Genomic DNA, 21622 nt, shown 5'->3' with positions numbered 1-21622 from the left:
AAAACGAGAGGCAATGTTTTTTTTTTCTAAAAAAAACGTACATTTCTGAAAAAATACGAACCGTTTTTTTTCTATTTACAACACTATATATATATATATATATATATATATATATATATATATATATATATATACAGGGTGGCCCATTTTAATCTTTCTATGGAAATATCTCGAAAACGGTTGAACATAAATAAACTGAACAAAAACTAAAATAAGAAATGCCATGAGGCAGATCGAATGGCGATGTCATGGTGCCCTCCAGGGCCGCTCTTCAAGGGGGCCCGGGGCCCAACTTCAAAATATTAAACGGAAACATGAGTCGAGTGACACCTCGTTCGATAGGTCTTTAAAAACTAAAAAGCGATGTGGCAAAAGATTTTTAATTTCGGTCACCGTATTCAAAATAGCCCCCAAGATATGTTACCTGCATCAGATGAAGGTCCAGTAGCACTAGTATGAAAACGGTTAAATAAATGAACCAAACAAAAATTCAAATATTAAATCCACGGGGCAAATCGAATGATATTGTCGCGGTGCCCCCCAGGGTCTGCTTTCATGGGGGCCCAGGCTCAACTTAGAAATTTTAATCGAAAATATAGGTGAAGTGATACCTCGTTCGATAGGTCTTCATACACTAAACAGCGTTATGGCAAAAGATTGTTCATATGAGTCACCGTTTTCAAAATGGCCGCCAAGACATGGTGCCTGTATCAGATGAGACGTCCAGTACCACTAATATGAAAACGGTTGAAGATAATAAGGGATGAACAAAATAAAACTCCTATAGGAAATCACAGAGGGTATTTATCATTCCAGGACTCGAAAATGTTGCAACAGAGGAGAAGGTGCCTAGAGTAAAAGTGCCATTATGCAAAGGAGGAAATCTAGTTCCTAGAAAATCATCGTTACAACGTCCTCCGTAAGTGGGTGAAACGGGACGGGAAGAAACGGAGAAATTGCAAATGAGAACCTTAGTTTTTGCAAATTGTATCTACACAACAAAATTATCTGAAATGCAATTTTATAACAGTTAGGTGTCTTAAAAAAAAAAAGTAGGTAAAATTCTTGTTAAATATTACTTTCCATTTTGATTGCAAGCAATGATTTGTACAAAAATGAATCAACTGAAATGCGAAACCAATTTGTCGAACAATGCAATTTTAGAACAACGTGTACAAATGTTGGTTTTGCTCAAAAGTCGTCTGCACAATATTGGTTCATTACTTCATTACAGTACCAGTCACTTGTACACCCAAGTGTTTCAGACAAACTATACCTATTGCAAGTAAAAGTGAGGTTCTCATTTGAGATTTTACCATTCATTTCCGCTTCACCCACTTACGGAGGGAGATCGGAAAGATAATTTTCTAAAAATTAGATTTCCTCTTTAGCATTATCTCACTTATACTTTAATAATCTTTTTCTCTGTTGGAATGATACATACCGTCTGCGATTTCCTATACGAGTTTTATCCTGATCATTTATCTCCAACCGTTTTCATATTAGTGGTACTGAATGTTTTATCTAATACAGGCACCATGTCTTGGCTACCATTTTGAATACGGTAACCAATATGAAAAATCTTTTACCACAACACTTTTTAGTTTTTAAAGATATATCGAACGAGATATCACTTGACCTATGTTTTCCCCATTGACAATCTTGAAGTTGGGCCCTGGGCCCCCACGAAAAGCAGCCCTGGGGGTCACCACGACATCATCAGACGTGCTTTATGTCATTATCCTGTTTTACTTTTTGTTCTGTTCATTGTCACAACTTTGTTTAGTCTTTGAAGGTCTATCGAACGAGGTATCACTTGCCCCATGTTTCCATTTAAAATTTTAAAGTTGGGCCCTGGGCCCCCATGAAGGGCGTCCCTTGGGGACACCGCGACAACACCATTTGATGTACCCCATAGCTTTCCTATTTGAACTTTTGTTTGGTTCATTTATGTTCAACTGTTTTCATATTAGTGCTACTGGACAATTAACTGATACAGGTAACATAATTATCTTGGCTGCCATTTTGAAAACGGTGACCGATATAAAAAACTATTTTGCCACATTCCTTTTCAGTTTTTAAAGATCTATCAAACGAGGTGTCACTCGCCGCATGTTTCCATTTAAAATTTTATAGTTGGGCCCCGGGCACCCTTGAAGAGCGGCCCTGGGGGACACCATGACATTATCATTCGATTTGCCCCATAGTATTTCCTATTCGAGTTTTTGTTCAGTTTATTTATGTTCAACCGTTTTCGAGATATTTCCGTGGAAAGATTAAAATGGGCCACCCTGTATATATATATATATATATATATATATATATATATATATATATATATATATATATATATATATATATATATATATATACAGGCGCGGATCCAGGGTATGATCAAGGGAGGGACTAAACCATACTTTGTCTATTTATCCAGTGTAAAGCAGGATTGAAGCTCATTTTATTCAGTGTATACCTGAACATTAAGGGGGGATATAATCCCTATAGCCCTTCCCTTGGATCCGCGCCTATATATAAACAAGCAGTGTTACCAACGCAAAATAAAGTTATATTTTCTCAAATTGCACTATGTAAGGTATTACCTATTTCTAATTTAGATATTAAATAAAACCACAATACCACATGTATTATTCAGTGTGATAAAGGACAATACAGTATCACTAACATCAACATTTTGGAGATCTCTAATAACTCAAATAGCATAGACGGTGCAACGTGCATCATTTGTATCTTAGTGTCAAATACTATGATCATGATATAATGTATTTCAAATGAATGAAGGAGCAAAGTTACAAGAAATGAAAAATTTAACTTTTTCTAAAGACTTTACTTCGAAAACGTGATGACATATCACGTCTCATCATGTAGATGCTTCCAAAAGACTTAAGTGATCATAATGTCATTTACAAGAATTGTTATTTGAAACCGTTTCAGAGATACCAAACACATGGATAGTGATTGTTTTATTGCTTAAAATAACGCATTTGTGTTAAGTTTTTATAATGATTGTTGTTTTAGTTTGCTTCTATAAGATTACAACAATACTTTTTGGTTGTTTTGATTAAAACAAGTTGCAGTTCCATTATTTTAAGCAGCGTTGCCAACTTAAATAAATTGCTAAATATTATTCTAAGTATAGTGCAAACAACGTAACTAAGCTGCATAATATTTTAATAACTCGTAATTTGCTTTATGGTGCAAGAATGGTTTCAAAAGACGACGTTTTTCATAGTCTTTGGGCTATTTATAATGTTAATGTCAAAGTTTTCGTTCCAGCAATACATGTAAATGCAAACTATAACTGAAATTAAAAGTAACTGATAATTTTTCAGTAACACTAGTTGTTCCCCTAAGCCTTAGGCCTGATGTACACAAAACCATGCTTAATTAAAAGTTCTAAATACACCCAAGTTACATTTCACTTGTTTTAGTTTGACCACCGACCACCTCAAACTCGATCCATACCATATAGCTATATGCAATTATTCAAGGACTTACAGTTAGTAATACACATTGTGTTGATTTTTGGTTTGGTTTGTTTTAGTTGAACGTCCCATAATTATGCTAGGGTGTCCCCTAAAGGAGACATGGAGCTAATGATTATAATGGAAACCGAACCACTTCGGTCAGACAAGGCCGAGACTGTACAATGTCTCGTCTCGTCTCGTCTCGATACCATCCCTACTCACAAGGAAAGGACGTGAACATGTCAATCGGACATCCAAATCAAACCTAGTCTAATCGATAAACATAACAAGAATTTTAGGAATGATCCAAAAAATGGATCAAAAGGTTGCGATCTTGGACAATAATTAGATGTCGGGTCAGGAGCCACAAAATTTTTGAACGGCCTCTAGATAAATCGAGTTTCCGTATATTTTACGGAATAAGCACATCAAACTGAGTTAAGTGGTAGTTTTGGTTTGGATACACTATATGCAGTTCTCCAGATATAAGGCGTACAATAAAACGTTTGGTTGAATGAAATATATTGGATTTTTTTGATCAGGGACCACAAAAATTCTTAATGGCCCCTAAATCGAGATTTTGTATTTTTTTCGGAATAAGGACATCATTCTGAGTTATGTGGTAGTTTTGGTTTCGCTGCACTATATGTAGTTCTCCAGATATAAGGCGTACAAGAAAATACTGTATTTGATTGAATTTTGGATATATTGGATTTTTTGGATCAGGGGCCACAAAAATTTTGATTGGACACTAAATCGAAATTTCGTATATTTTACGGAATAAGCACATCATACTGAGTTAAATGGTAGTTTTGGTTTGGCTACACTATGTATAGTTCTCCAGATATAAGGCCTACAAGAAAATTTCTGTCTGAAATATATTAGATCTTTTGATCCAACAAAGATATGTTCACGTACAAAAAATAAGGTGCAATGGACAACGGAGTAAGTCCCTACCGCCCATTAATCCTGTTAGTATAAAGAAAATCGTAGACTCACAGTGAAATAGCTATTGCATCAACACTATTCATTGGAAAGCCATGGTTTATAGTTCATTCTCTTCAGCATGAAACAAGCTTTCTAGAGGTGCTATGTATTGGGGTCCATAAGTATTTGAACAGGAAAAATTGGGAGAATGTCCGGAAAATTCCCTCCAGAAATCCCTACCATCAACTTTGGACCCCTCTGGAGTGGCCCCGGGTAAAAGCACACAATCCAAATGTATCTCTAAACATATTATAGGGATTAGGAAATGAGTGTACTAAGTTTTGTATTCATATATGAAATAGATATGAGGGAAAAGCTTGTATAATAATATATATTAGAAACTTGGTAGTAATTTTCATGTTTAAATAAAAGATATGTGTGTGACATTAAACTAATAATACGGAACATATGCGGCTTCGCAAATTACAGTTTTTTTTTTTTTTTTGTTTTTTTTTTAAATTCATAATTAAAATAGGAACTTTTGTAAACCTAAACTGTCTACCAAAACTGCTATGGAGTGCGGAGATATCCTTTAATTCCTAATCCTGAGGTTAAAATGAACAAAACGAGTAATCCTTAACTACAATATCTCCGGAAGCTGCCATGAGCAAAGATGTCCTTTAATTACCGTCTAACGCCGCTCTGGGCTAAATAACCTTCAAATCAGAGGCCACACGTGTGCCGAAGATCTTTTTCACACTGGAAATACATTTTATAGATTTCGAAATACTTATAAGAACTTTGTAAATTTTTATATAAGATTTTATTTTGTAATAAAAGGTGTAGGGTTCAAATCCCGGACTTATAATTCAGACTCTAGCAAACAAAAGGGGGCTGCGGTGGCTCAGTGGTAGAAAGTTTACCTCTGGCGCTTGGGGTCCTTGGTTCGATCCCAGATCGTGCCAAATGAATTTTGTGGTGGACAAATGCTGTGTGCGTAGGCTTCCTCGGGGTTCTTCCGTTCCCTCCCATTTTCTTCATTCCACCATTTCATTCATTTCTCATCATCACCGTCTCCTTTAGCCTAAACGGTATAACCGTGAGACGTAAAACTCAAAGATTTCATTTTATTTTTTCTACCAAACAAACTATTGCAATATTCATAAATAAAAATTTCCTGTACTTTTAATGTGATTGTTAGGCTAGGCTGTAGAGTACCCTTCGCCTAAAGCTCACTTCTTTCAATTCAATCTAATTCAATTATCATCCATCTGATCGTCAGTGTCTTGTTTAGCCTCGGTGTGTAATCGTAAGATGTTAAACTACAAATAATAATAATAATAATAATAATAATAATAATAATAAAATAAATAAATAAATAAATAAAGTCATTTTGTTCATCCTGTTAGTTCTTATTTATTTCAAAACTAACACACTTTTAAACTAAATGTGGCTTACTTCCTTACTTCTACATACAGTCTCATGTTATTGTATTTCACGTCAATAACTCACAATAAATAATGAAAGAAAACAAACAGGGGCGTCATTTAGGTGGGTAGAAGGGGGTCAATTGCCCTCTCCAAGAGTTTGAGGAATACATATATAAATCGATTGTTTGCTAATATACTAGTACAAAACGTGAAAGTCTTATGTCCTTGATGCTTTTGCTCCCCTCAGCGAAGTCTGAAATGACGCCTCTGGAAATAAATGAGTTTCACAGTGTGAAACTACGATAGACTTCAAAACTATTCAAGTTCAATGCTCAAACTAAGTATTATAACTATAGCTACTGGTTCCAGTAGAGGAATAAAATCCTAGAGAAACCCTGTTCCTCGGACCCTGAATCCAAATCAAAAAGCTATTACTCGCTACTTTTTTTGGGGGTGGGGATGGGATTAATATTAATCTTAATATTGCAAGTGTTAATTCATGTTTATTATTTCCGTTTACAATAGAAAAATATAATAATTTGGGAATGCTCCAAGAGTATTGCCAGAATGAACTTAAAAAGAATTCTTTTCTTAGTAACTTATACAGGCTTCATACCAATTGTTCTAAACAATTCTTGTAATATATTTATCCATTTATAATTTCCTTTGTGCTATTTTTTTTTTCCATATGCTTTGTTTAAGAGTTCTGTTAAAACCTTGTATGATATGTTGTTTTACGAAGACACATGCTCGAAATGGAAGGCTCAACATTGAAAAATTTCATAAAATATCATTTCTCTATGACTTACGATTCCCGAGATATGGCTCTTTAAATCTCCCGAAATCCGAACTTGTTTTGGGAACGGTGGCCAGTTGGCCAGGGCCACCGGTTACTATTTGGAACCAAAATGTTCACCATCATCTTACATGAACCGCTTACTGCAGAAAGCAAACATATCCACATTTCGTAATTTTAAAGGAGAGGCAAAAAAACTGAATGGGCCTTATGCAGAGACGTTCTGAAGTGTGGTTAGTGCCATACTAAAGAGTCCTACTAACATATGTTTGCTGCAGTAGTCAAGCCTTTAGTATGACACTAGTCTCATGTCAAAACGACTCTGCATAAGGTGGAATAAAACTATCTTTATGATATTTCCACCATAACATGTATTTTTCCTTTAATGATAGAAGTATACGTGATTAAAATACACATGCAAAATTTGTGTATCACGTAAGGGGATAGAGGAAACACTGTTTTGTGTTTTGGACATGTTTCCTTTCTGCAGTAAATGCATTGTTCAAACGAACTGTGGATTGAATTGATTAAAGAAAACGACCATGAAATTGATTAATATCATTTATTGGAAGAAACTGTAGTTGTTAAACACTTCTGAATAATATGTGAGTTGTGTAACTAGAAATTAATCCGTCATCTTTGTCATCAGAACGGGTTTCCGTTGTGATAGGCAAGGATGCTATTCAACTCAAAAGAAAAAAAAAAAGCCTCTTTTCTTGAGGTATCTAGACGAACGTTTTATTTATGTCATGCATTTTCTTGTTGTTTATTGGCAGGACATAGTTGTAGACGTGTCTAGAAGGCAGGTCAAAGTGTTTAGAAGAGTTCCTCAGTCTAAAAGTATCCACTATCAAGCCACCAATATTTATGTTATACTAAACGCTATGTGGAGTTACAGATGAGAAGTACATCTCATGGTATTTTGAAATGCTGAATGTCGTTTTTAGGTGTTTAGTGACTTTTTCTCCATAAAGGTCATCGCTCAGACACACTATTTTGTAAAAGTCAGGCTACCAGGAACTCTAGTGAATGAAATCAGTCACTTTCATTTGAACAATGGAAAACTTGTTGAAGATGGTTGAGGAAGTTTTAACCTCAACAACGTCAGTTTTCCTCCTTCCTCCCAATATCTCGGGGAAGGTAAGAGTGACGCGAAAAATTCCACCACTTTCTCAGATAATTTTTGATGCTCTGTCGAAATTCGCAAATAACAAACGCAGACACAAACTCACACACACACACACACAGAGAGAGAGAGAGAGAGAGAGAGAGAGAGAGAGAGCGAACGAGAGAGAGAATTCATTAGCAAACTGTTTAAGTTTGTTGAAAATATCAAACATAACAAACACTTGACAGGGTTGTAGGAAAGAAACTATAAATCAAACAATTCCCAATCGCCAGGTATTGAGTTCAACTCCAACAGAGACTTTTCTTTATTAGTTGAATTGCACAAAATTATGATGCAAGGAGTGGTTGCTACGAGAAACATTTTCAAAAAAGTTTAGATAGTCATAAAAACAGCTGTTTTGGGAGTTAGGGTAGATGTTAATATTATGTTCCAGTTCACCCGGTCGAAAAATTTTATATATCAACTAACAACATGTCATTTCCTTTTCATAACAACTTTTCACTCATTACTCGCATAAAACAGTAACATACATACTTCCCCTTCAAGTTTCTCGCATTTGTTCGGTAAACATTTTTCTCTCCTGAATGCGATGTGAGAGTTATATATATCCAATCTAAGCAATCGTTTAACTCCTGTCTCTAAGAAATAGTTTGGCCACTCTCCCATTTCATTACAAATTTAGAACATTTCTTTTTTACCTTTTCCCCATATATTCTTAATTGACTTTTCCCATTCTTCATCTAACTTAGTATTTTCTGGAACTCGTCCCTTAATATCGATAAATCCTTTGACACTCTCATTTCGTTTTATTCCAAAATTTCTCTAGAGTGTACGATCCATTCCCACTTTCATATTGTTCTTCCTTCCAACTTCCTAAAACTTCACTTCGGTCTATTATAATCTTTCCTCTCTTAGCTTTTATTTGTTCTTCCTTCTTATTTTCATTGATTTTATTTTCCTATCCCTATACAACAGTTATTATTTTCCAACTGTTCCTATTTTCGATACGTCATGACATTTAAGTCTCTAGCATTATCTAATTAAAGTCAATTATTTGTATGCAAATTTTACACAGCAAAAAGCGAAAATGTAAAAACAACTCCTAATGATCATAATATGAGTATGTGTATACTTTAAACAACTACTAATGATCGTAGTCTGAGTACCACTTCAGCGTGTTATCCCAACACTAAAAGATTCCGGTGTTGTAGTTAATATAGGCCAGTGATCCCGCATGAATAGCAGTTCAATGTGTTATTTAGACATCAAGGATTCGGTGTTCTAGTTAACACAGGCCAGTGATTCCAGCTTGAGTACCACTTTAACGTGTTATTTTTACAACAATGATCCGGTGCTGTAGTTAACACAGACCAGTGATCCCAGCATGAGTACTACTTTAACGTGTTATTTCAACACTAATGATCCGGTGTTACGGTTAACACAGGCCTGGTGTTACCGATTTGACATACAGACGGTCAGGGAAGTAGCCAGAATTCTGAGTTTGGGGGACCATATTCCATTCCATAACTCCGAAAGGAAGTATTTGTACACCCAGGGTGTTTCAAAACAACACCGACGACGTTTGGGAGGTGATTCCTGACGCAAAAAAAAAAGTATAGACCAACCTGGGTGCACAAATGTTTCCTTTCGGAGTTATAGGCTGCCGAAAACATAAAACAAATAAACTTTAAAAGTCCATAGCTCCAAAACTATGGGACCTACCGTAGTCGGGTCAACACTTCACTTAGAAACTAATATATGCCCTATCCAAATATCCAAGTTTCAGAATCCTCCGGTACTTCCGCAACAATTTTTATCGAGGTAGTTGGTGAGTACTTCAAATTATATGTCCATTGCCAAACTCCCTCTATAAAAGTTGTTTCGTGAGCACCTTAGGATTCTGAAACATGTACTTTTGGATAGTGAAATACTACCCGATACTGTATCTCTTCGGAATACTAACGGAAACCAGAAAACCTTTCATACTACTATTATCTCGCTTTTCTCTGCTCTTTGGTTGATTAAAACATTCTACACTATTTTGTTTGGCAAACTCCAATGCTTCAGTGTGGAGACGCAATGAATTTTCTTCTGTTCTAGATTCTTTTATGGCTCCAACAACCGAACAAATAGGTAGCTGGGCGTCTGCTAGGATAATATATTCTCCTTGTAGAAAATTATTCAGGCCACTAGTAATTCCGACAATCTTGCTAAAAACAATCAAGCATGAAACAGTTGCGAATGATTTCAGTTTGTTCTAAATACCCTCAGCTTCAGTAGTCTTCTTAGCATCCTTACCCTCTAATACAGAGATTATAGCTCCATAATTCTTTTTCACAGCGTTCAGTGAACAAATACCGGTATATGAAGCCTAACGAATGTCTGAAAAGCCAGGTATACTGGATTGCTCCAAACCTAACGCTGTCTGAGCTTGCTTTATCGTCTATAAGCTTTTAGACAGAGAAATAATTATGCAAAGTCTGCAATAAATCAAAAATGTATTTGTTTGTTCGAACGAACGCAATTTTACAATTATTAAATTTCACTGGTGCACATAGCAATGGATATACAGTACGAGGGGATGAGACTTCCGAAATAACTTTTGCACGCCACATTATGTGGCTTCTTATAACGCTCGCCCCATCGTAAACTTGCCCAATGCATTTTGAGTCATTAACACCTACAGAAGCCAAAGTTTCGATAATTGTTTTCGATATGTATTCAGCATGTACATCAAATTTCAAAAAGTGCTTTACCGTTTTAGAATTTTTCACATATCTCACGCAAACACTAAATCGTTCAGAAACACTAATATCTCTCCTTTCATCAGCTATAACGCTGAACGCTGAACTTCCCAGCGGCATTCAGTTCACTTACAATGACATTGATGATTTCCTCACCGCAGCACAAGATTCATTTTGAATTTCTGGGGATAAGTAAGTGGTATTCCCTGGCGCTGCATATTCTTTGAAAAAGGATCAAAACGTCGTAACAACTCGAATATTTTCAAGAAATTCTCTTTATTTAAACTGTTGTTATCTTAATCGTTGCCTCGGAAAGCCAATCTCTGTCGACTCAAATGGATCACAATAGCCACTATACGTTTTAAGCACTCGCGACGGGCAGTTATTTCTTCTCTAGATGCGTGGTTTTGTAGATCCAAAATATCTCCAGTTTCTTTGGACCTCTGAAAACAAGTCATTCACATGAGTTTGCATAGGTATCACAACCACCTCAAAATAATATGAATCAGATAGACACAATTATACTGTAATTTTAAGCGTGCACATTGCCATTCAAAAATATCATAAATATTTGGTAACCAACATTCAGAATTTGCATTAGTATTTGTTTTCTGCTATGAGTTAAGCTTCACGTGGTATATTTGACATTTATACCGAGTAACAAACAACATATTACATTTCCTGTAAAAATAGTTTTGTGAGCATATGAATTTTCTGTCAACATTTACATGAGTAAAAGTGCTGCTGTCTGTTGTTCCTATCTTCACTATGTTTCTCCTCGTTGCCGACTATATTTCGTCTTTCGTATACACTTACTAATAATGGATGCCCAATTTTATTATCCCTCACAAGAGTCATGTCCGTTTAATAAGAAAGGAAATAATTTTGTAAAAGTGGCTGTATAACAAAATTGTGTGTTACTAAAATAACTCCTTATCATGTCAGATTGTTGATCTAACGACTACCATTTTAACACTATTTTTTTTTAAATAATGAACGCGGTGTAGCACCAGGTATGTGCCAAAATTTAACACAACTGGGGAAATGCGGAGCCATTATGTTAAATAGACACAGACTGTTTTTACTGTGTAGGTAGTAAACAAATCAATAAAAATTAGACACTTGCAAAGAAGAAAAAAAAAACCTATGAAACAACCCGTATTCTACTTTCTTCGTAAGACGGAATAAATTTCCATTACATGTAGCAACCATAAGAAAATATCTGTTTTAGAAGTCAAAGGTTGTGCAGTACACTGGACCTTGGTGATAGTAGATAGAAAATATCAGTCAAGAGTCTTGCAGCAATGGTTGCTTAATTGACTTATTGCTTTCTTCTTCAACTGCTTCCTTTTGTTGCCAGATGTATGTTTGTGGGTGTGTGTTGTGTTTATTAATTTCATTTATACCGTGTGGTATAGAATAGTGTTTTTTTCCTTCTTTATTATCTCCGAAAAAGTTGTGCAAAGAAGAACATTAACTTTCTCGTACTAATCGCATAAAATAAAGTTTTACTATATGAATATTAAGTTTTTCATCTTGAATATTGGAGGTAAGTGCAACATTTTATTAAAGACTTAGCTGCCAGATTTAACCCTCTCAAAACTATTGGTAACAAGACATCGTGTATTGACATGTTTCTTTGCTTTTTTAAGAAGTTTGACGTATTTAACAAAATGTTATAAATGGAAATGAAGGTATAGCATATAATAATATATAATACAGGGCCGGATTTAGGGGTGTACCCCCTTTCGTTGTAAATGTACACTATCTATAATGAGAAGCTGCGTTTCGGGCTTCAAACAAAATGGAGTGTACAAAAGCAATAGTTTCAGTTGATTTTCTCTAGGTTGAAGGAAAAGAATTCACCGAGCAAAACAATATAACATTTCTCAAGTAGGGAAGAGAGAAAAAAACATAAGCCAGGAGGAGAACACATTTTCCTGTATGCCACCCGCGGCCCTCTTTAAAATACCCCCTCCATTCCATGTATCAGCATTCTTAGGGGTAAAGAATTGTCACATGTCACTTTGTAGAGTTTCAGTGTGATTGGTTATTTTTGGTAGTTATTGGTGCACACTCGTCAGAAAATCCTGGATCCGGCCATATATATAGTGGTGGCAAAAAGCCCTGAACACACTCATTTTTTTTGCCTAACAATGTGTATATAGTTCTACCAATAGTATTCAAAATTTCAATCAGCTTGCACAACGTTAAAAATTGTAAAAAAATTAAAATTTTACCAGCGTTACATATTTTCAGTCGTGTAATAAACGTTACGGGTTCCGCAGGTGAAATTCGGAAAAAAATATTTTCCCCTGATTTTTGAACCACCCTATATATATATATATATATATATAGGATGTCCCACATAAAACCGGTACGCCTCACGTATCGATTAATCATCTCACAATTGAATTACTTGTGGGGTGGCAACACTATCTCGAAAGTTGGCTACACTGCATTTTATCGAAAGTTGAGTGCAGCAGTGTGTTCGTAAAATTCGTCGACCGTTTGTAAAACAATGAATGTAACTTTCAATCAGTCTCTTTGTAATAAGACTGATAAATTTTAGCCCGTTTGTAAGGATGCACCATGTTTCACACACACAAACAAAAAGGCTACTTGAACAAGTTCTTTGTAAACTGGCTAAAAGAACACGCCTGATTAGAAATTGGCATCAAATTATTGTTTATCATTTATTTACTGTTTATTATTAAAATACTGTCAATATTATTTATTATTTATTAAAGTAACATTTATACATTTCAGAACTCAAATGACTTTAATATTCAGTTTTCATACATTTGCTAGTCATTACTTTATTCTTTTTATTAATCATGCACGAACTAGTATATACTCTTGTTAATGTTGGGTGTCTTCCTTGTGTTAACCTGCTTGTTTAATTTATAATCTGATGTTAATGAGAGTTCTCAAACTTCTCACGTTGTTTATTTTCTAATTTCTGCTACTTTGGAAACGTAAAAAATAACAAACATTGTGAAATCATTTGTTTGGACAAGGTCAGCTTCAATGACATTTGGAAAAATGAAAAATGAAATGAAATCTTTAAAGTTTTACGTCCCACGGTTATGCCGGTGAGGCTAAAGGAGACGGTGATGAAATGGTGGTGGAAATGAATGAAATGGTGGAATGAAGAAAGTGGGAGGAAACGGGACAACCCCGAGAAAACCCACTAGCATGGTGTTTGTCCACCACAAAGTCCACACGGCGCGAGCTGGGATCGAATCAGTGACTCCAAGCACCGGAGGTGAACGCTTTACCACTGAGCCACCGCGCCCCCAATGACATTTGGAGTGGCACTGTTTTTGTAACAGGCACATGTATTCGTTCGGCATTGAGATTTTGCAAGCGAGCAAGAACATTTTTTGAAACCTTGACCTCCGAATGGTGAGAGCTCGGAGACTGCTTCTCTTGGTGAAATACTTCTTTCGGATATAGCACTGGGAATGGCAGAATTACATAGTAGAAATTCATTTCGAGGAAACCAGTTTCTAATTGTTCTTACAGTGGTACCAATCCTATAAACATCATTCATGAAATCTACATCTTTTTCAGTGTACTTAAAAAGTTCGTTACTGAATTTTCTGTCTGTGTATGTGTGTGTATATATTTCTACTATTTGCGAATTTTTCAATTTTAAGTTCTTCATTCCATAGAGCATCAAAAAATATCTGAAAGAAGTGGAATTTTTCACGTCACTCTTATCGTTCCCGAGATATCCATTTCGGGAGATTTAAGGAGATCCCGGAAATCATAACTCATAGGGAGATAATGTTGATGAATACCAATATTAATTCAATAACAATACCAGTTATTACGTCATTAGTTAATAAAGTAAATTTAATATACAATTTCATATAAATTTAAAAAAAATATATTTTATGTTCGTTCTGGCAATGCTCTTGAAGAATTCTCAACTGCTTCTACTATAATGGATTTCATATTAGAAGTCCACATTCTTTGGTATAGCAACAGTTACAAGACTACTATTGTAATATTATGCAACAGTCTCTGTGTACTTGCCACCATTTTCTCTACCACTCGTGTTACTCCTCTGTGTGCGTTACTTATGTTTTCTTCTTTCTTACAAATGGAACACATAATTTTGGATCCGTAGCCCTCACAGTCGTTTCCTGCAAGTTCACCGCAAATAGTATGTACAGGAAGAAGGTATACGCTGCAGGTATGGGCACCAGTGGTTTCCTTTTCTCAAACAGCACAGATCAATTTATCTGCTTAATTTCCTTCAATTGGGTGTTCTAAATCATATGAGGGACCAGGTTCTCCATTGTTATATTATCTGCATCTGTGCGGTTATGTAGCTGCTCAAGTTCTTATTCTGTGGTTATGGACTTCAGGAAAATAACAATCGATCGACCAACTTTTTCTTCTGTCGTCTTTAATCCAGCTATGTAACATATTTTCAATATCTTGATTACATCGTTCAACACTTCCCTGGGTCTCTAGAGGTCGTGAACGATTTTGCAGTATGGTTAAGTATTCCATCAATTCTTTGATTATCTCAGCAGCGAACTCTCAGTCATTGACCTCTGAAGCATATGTGGGACACTGAACTAGTGGTGGACAGAAAAACGTGTTTTTCGGTGTTTAGAAAAATCGAAACCGGTTTTTGAAAATTTCCAAAAATCGGTTTCAGTTTTCTCCAAAACCCCGTTCGGTTCGGTTTTTCATCGGATCAGTTTCGGTTTTCTTCAGAACCGGTTCCGTTTTCTTCCAAAATTTGTTCTATTTCTGACCAGAATAGTGTTTCGTTGTTCTCCGAAAATCGATTCCGTTTCAACAGAAATAGTTTTATGTGTTTTCTAAAAGTTTTCACCGAAACCAGTTTCGGTGAAAAACGAACCGGTTTTGAAGAAAACCGAAACCGGTTTCGGTGAAAAACGAACCGGTTTTGAAGAAAACCGAAACCGGTTTCGGTGAAAAACCGAACCGGTTTTTAAGAAAACCGAAACTGGTTTCGGTGAAAAACCGAACCGGTTTTGGAGAAAACCTAAATGTCGGTTTTTCGGGCTTCGGTTTTTCTAGAAACCGGTTTCTGGTTTTTATAAAAACCGGTTTTGCTCATCCCTACACTAAACTCAAGGAATAACTGTGAGTGTAAAAAGAGTAGGGCCTATTGTGTGACTGTTAGGAGTACATGTGTCACAGTCAGGTGTAGCTGCGATACTATTAGAAGTATGAGTGTCATTGTTAGGTGTCTGTGAATCATTGTTAGAAGCGTTTGTAGTCCAGTTAGAAGGAAACAACAATTATATTTGCCATGTAAAAGTGCTGTTTTTTTTTTTCATATAGGCTAAAGTACTTAAATATACAAAAGAAGCAAAACATACTCCATCAGAATAGACGCTATATTGTTCGCAATGAATGATAAACTTTTAGCCCAGTGGAGGTAAGAGATAAGAAGAAGAGGGGAAGACTCAAACTGAGATGACAGAAGAAGATACAAAATAATTTAAGGGAGAGGGAAATGAAAATAGAGAACCTAGGATAGAAGAAAGTGGAAGAAAAAAGACTGAAACACTGACTCCATATAAAGATGGGGAAATGCGGAGACAAAAAAGAAAATTTGATTTGTAGATTAGCGTCCCTGTTTAGACCCTGGATTTACAGCTTAACATGGGATCCGAAACTCGTGATCTCTCGCCGGGAGTCGAACCCGATCTTCTACACCAAAGACCCGTACGCTAAGCGTTTAGCCACGAAAGAGCTCAAAGAAAGAGAAGACTATCAAATCTATAGTCAGCAGCAAAAGCTAAGGGAATTAGAGAAAAATATAAGAAGTTTGGAAGGCACACCGTATACAGAAGAAACACTATCTGTAGTAATTCATAGTAGCAGAGAGATTTTAGAGATCAGTTCCCTAGTTGTGGTCCTGATTTGTCTATCATTCTTAACCCTTAAAACACAAGCGGGGTCCTCTAAGGACCCCAGAGGGTGAAATTTGATGATACCGCTGCAACTATAAGAACCAATTTATTCTCGATTTTCAAATGTGCTCTGCATTCTTTTGGGATATCTGCTACATAATTGGATCGAGGATACATTCGTTAAAAGTTAAAAAAAAAAAAAAAAAAAATTGAGGAATTAAAATAATACTTGGGGTCCCTAGAGGACCCCAGCTTGGTAAACAACGTTGGCGATTTAGGCTTGATGCATTAAGAGTTAACAATAGAGAACAATTATTACCAGGAAACTTATCAAGTTAAACTTTAACCAACATCTCTAGTATGTAACCCAAACTGTCCACTTTAAGCACATGAAGCCACTTGTCATAGTCATTCTGGAAAACATTACGTAATATTCTGTGATTACGTAAGTGGCTACTTCTTTACAATTTTAACTGTCCGGAAGAATTATTGAACATTCTTACCTTTCAACTATTCGTACTTTAATCAATATTTACTAAGTAGTCTGAGATGAGGGTACCGTACCTTATCATCATTCCCTTACGCTAATCATTCTCCTTTATCCTACACGAGGGAATTACGTACCGTGGATGCCAAATTTACGAATTTCCTTCTCAGTAAACACGAACGTGAGAGTAAAAAATTCTCAATGTTTACGGGCCCCATAATTTTTTGGGATCAAGGCAGAATGCGAAATCATAACAGTCAAAGCGCGGGAAGAGAGAAGACAGGAGTGTACAAAAAAAAAAAAAAAAAATCTTCGCACTGGACATAGAAGGCCTTATGCAGAGTAGGGATGGCCACATTTTTTCGAAAAATGGCTTTTTCGAAAACGAAAAACGAAATTGTTTTCGGAAAACGGAAAATTTTTCAAAAAACGAAAAACGAACATTTTTTCGAAAAACGAAGAACGAAAAATTTTTTGAAAAACGAAAAACGAAAAATTTCTCGAATTTTTTTTTCGAAAAAGCGAAAAACGAAATTTCCGAAAATCGAAAAACAGATTTTTCGAAAAAGGCCATCCCTAATGCAGAGTCGTTTAGAGGTATGATTAACATCATACTAAAGGCCTGACTACTGCAGGAAACATGTTTGTCGAACTCTAGTATGGCAGTAATCACGCGTCAGAACGACTCTGCATAAGGCCCAGGAAATTTATATGTTTGAACATCTATAGCTATATGTAAGATTAGGGACAGCGCCAACCACTAGTTCGACCATTAATAACATATGAAATATATGTTAGTTATGAGACATACGAGATATATTCAAAAGTATTGAAGCTTATTTTCCCCCGCGTAAACCAATGAAGTACGGGATACTTTCTTCAGTGTAGATGTGAAAGGGACACTCATGTGCAGTCGTGAATTTTTTCCCGCCCGCAGAAACCATCAGTCTCTGGCAGTCGCCAACGAGTGAAGACTTGTAGTGAGCTGTCCGCGAATTTCAGTTTTTTTTTTTTTTTAAGTTTTACGCCCCACGGTTATGCTGGTTAGGCTAAAGGAGACGGTGATGATGAGTAATGAATGAAATGGTGGAATTAAGAAAGTGGGAGGTAACGGGAGAACCCCGAGGAAACCCACGCACAGGGTGTTTGTTCACCACAAAGTTCCCTTGGCGGGAGCAGGGTTTGAAGCCGGGACTCCATGTACCAGAGGTGAACGCTCTACCACTAAGCCACCGCGGCCCCTCGGATTTCAGCTTTTCTTTTTATAAAATGACAGAAAAACTTCAGCGGTGATATTGCATCTTGCCAAAAGCATGCGATACCCAAGCGAAAACCATTCAATCGGATCAATACATTCAATTTTGACTGAGAATTTGGGCATGACGACAGTGTCTGCGAAATATGGTTCAGGCTTTCATCTCCAAACACATTCTTGTGTGTCGTTAGACTCCCTACTCACTGGACGTGTCTCCGTGTAAGTTTTGATTATTTCCCAAGCTGAAAATGCCACTAAAAGCAAGGGCGTCGATTTCTCCGTAATTTTTTTTTGGGGGGGGGGGGAATTCAGATGCAGAAGGCATATATGAGGATCTTAAGACAAATTGCATTCAAATTATGCCAAATATTATATATTCTTAAATACAATAACGGGGGCCCACATCAGCTTTGGGGGGGCTCGCCCCCCAGGATTGGCGCCCTTGACTAAAAGGTACTCTCCGATTTAATTCAAGAGAACGTATCATGAGGAATGCGACGCCACGGTTGCTTACAACACAATTGCAAAAACTGCGATTCAGAAGTGTTTCCAACAATGGCGGAAGTGTGTACCTTGAAGAGGATTAGTGTTTTGGATTTCCAAATCATTAAATGAATTTTTGCCAACCAAAGATTCGATACTTTTTGAACACACCTCGTATAGCACTACTGCCAGAAATATTACTTTTACTTGAAATTTGTTGCACGTGCAGATTTTTTAAAGAAAGAAAAAAATATGTCAAATCTAATCCAACAAAAGTGAAAGCAGTCGTATAAATTCTCCAAGTGTTTTCCACTCACAAGTGAGTATGTAACTTAAAAAAAGAAAGAAAAAATCGTTGAATCAAACATCTAAACCAGTGTTTCTCAAAGTGTGGGTCGCGACCCATTGGTGGGTCACAGGCGGTTTTTCTTTGTGGGTCGCGAGAAGTTTTACCTTCCAATTTTGTTTTTGTTTTGTTTTGATGCAGAAAAACGTTATGAAGTACTACTCAGAAAATTGGAAGCGTTTGTTAATGAGGTGTAGAATAAGTGGTTACCCAGAGTCCTGCCCTGTTTCAGTCAGTAGTGATGCTCCGTTAGGATGGAAAGAGAGTGTGTGAGTCAAAATCTGTCATAGGGTAGGGCATTGCGTCGGGAGTAGTGTTACCTCTCTATGGAAACACTTGAACTCTCTTTGAGAATACGTTCAATTTCATATTACATGCTGTTATTGAAAAAGAAATTAATATTACACTTGCTCGATCGTTACCGACTGATATTCTTGTACCGACAGGGCCACTGCATTCATAAATTTACATTACAATTTAGTTTGAAAGTTATCGATAGACAACTAGAATGTCAATATGTATTTGAATAAAAATAGGAGGGCCACAAAATACTTTTTATTATTTAATGTGGGTCGCAGTAACAACAAGTTTCAGAACCACTGATCTAAACCATTCAGTTGCCTGCAAACTTATAGTAGAGACCTGCACAGACCAAATTTTTCGGCCCGAGCCCAATCCAACCCGAATGTGCCTAGGCCCGGCCCAACCCGGGCCCGAAAAGTTTTGGAGATTTTCGGCCCGAGCCCGACCCGGCCCGATAGTTTTTTTAAAAAAATTCTTGGCCCAAGCCCGGCCCGGGCCCGATAAATTTTAAAAGTTTCATTTTGTAACATTTTTCACGGGCACACTTCTTCAACGTTTGCCTTTATTCTAATTATCGTTTAATGAAAGTCAATAATTATTGGAATTAATCGGCCCCAGCCCGGCCCAACCTGAAGAGAAATCAGTGTCGGCCCGCCGAAGCCCGGCCCGGCCTAAAGAAATAACAGAATCGGACCGCCCAATCCCTGCCCGTGCAGGTCTCTAACTTATAGTTGCCTTATAATGGGAAACGAACTTTAAACATTAATTAATTTTTAAATATGTCACAATGTCACGTTTACACTTAAAAGAGTTTGGTCGTCATATTTTCACAATTAATATTCGAAGTGGAAGTGGTAGTAGATTTGTACTACTTCTGGTTTAAGTAGAGAGAGATTAGAATGCAGATGGAATACATTCTTGGGATACTTAATTGATCGTGAAAAACCGTTTCTCGCTATCTACAGGGTGGTTCGGAGGTGGGCGTACCCCTAATTGATGTTTTCTGACGGTTTTAGGTTTTACCCACATTTGTTTGGTAACATTGTTTGGCATTGTCTGGCAAAATTGCTACCCATGTTCATTTTTTTTCTGCAAGGATGTTATAAAATAGAGGATCTGCCCATACAACAAAATCGTGAAGCCATACGTCACAGGTTCGCCACACCTACAATCATGGAGGAAACGAGAGTAGCCAATCAGACGTGATGGTTCAGGCGATGCTCGGTTGTTTTTGTGGCTTCATTGAGTTCCTATGATGAAGAAGGACTAGCCCAGGAGAGTAATGCTCCCGAAAGTAGGAACGAAAAACACAGTTCTAATTGGTTGTCGTTATCCATTTCTTGCCACATTGCATTCAAATAGCAGAAATCAAACAATTATTGTTGTCGGTCTTCGTGAAACGAAACCTTTGAGTTTTACGTCCCACGGTTATCGGTCTTCGTGGCTGACTGGGCTAGCGCTATATGCCAGTAACGAAATTCTATTTTGCGTGAGTTCAAACCCGGCCCAAGGTAAGTTTTTTTTTTTTTACTTTTTAAATTAATATAATATGAAAATAATACTCAAAAAAGTGATTTACTTACTTTTGTGCAGATAAGTAGTAGTAGTAGGAACGGGTTAGAAGCCTCGCAGGGCTCGTTTTTTCCCACTTGTACTCCATCATATAGGGTTCGTTTTGTTCCCCTTGTACTCCATGATATAAATTTTGTGACCAACTTTCAGCTGACTAGGATAGCGCGAAAAACAGCTGGCGAGAGTAGCGCGCGAAAAAAACGTACTTCCGGGAGCATTACTCTCCTGAGCGGGTCGTGATGAAGATACATATGAGCAGATCCTCTATTTTATAACATCCTTGGCTTTCTGCTTGGTAACAGTTATTACCTGAATCAGATTTTTCCTGGTCGCTGGATTGGAAGAGGTTGTGCATCTTCACCAGCTCCCTTTGCCTGGCCTCCAAGAAGTCTCTATCTGGCGACACCAGACAATGCTCTCTGGGGTTTCATAAAACAACAAGTGAGAAACACTCGATATTACACAACGCAGGAATTACGAGCAGATGTGGAAAACGGCTTCACCGCCGTGACTCCGGAGTATCTCCGCAAAACATCTGCGAGAACTTGGCGCAGAATTCAGCTGTGTTACGACACAGATGATGATCATACAAATGTTTATGACTCTAAAGACACTCTTAAGAGTCAACACATTCTAACATAACTAACACTATACTGTTGAAACTAAGGGGGGGGGGGTACGCCCACTTCTGAACCACCCTGTATATTTATAAAGGCGTTCCTGAATAGCTATTTTCCTTAATTGAGAACATGCATA

The 21622-nt window shown here is 36.8% G+C and overlaps 1 protein-coding gene across 2 annotated transcripts in view; it reads left to right on the top strand.

The window, feature by feature from the left end:
- The window catches only part of LOC145681174 (uncharacterized), a 396630-nt gene that overhangs the window by 254781 nt on the left and 120227 nt on the right, over positions 1–21622 (top strand). Inside the window, exon 1 of one of the 2 annotated variants that reach the window (XM_081752647.1) lies at positions 11800–12060. The exons of the other annotated variant lie outside the window; for it this stretch is intronic. The gene's annotated coding sequence lies outside the window, so the exon portion shown is untranslated. Of the gene's footprint in view, positions 1–11799; positions 12061–21622 lie in introns of those variants that run through there. 2 annotated transcript variants of the gene reach the window in all.

This window comes from Thermobia domestica, chromosome 3 (genome assembly GCF_964235325.1).
Source record: "Thermobia domestica chromosome 3, izTheDome1.hap1.1, whole genome shotgun sequence".
NCBI classification, from domain to species: Eukaryota; Metazoa; Arthropoda; class Insecta; order Zygentoma; family Lepismatidae; genus Thermobia; species Thermobia domestica.
The sequence above is the reverse complement of the archived record's forward strand: the minus strand, read 5'-3'. Positions and strand labels throughout refer to the sequence as shown.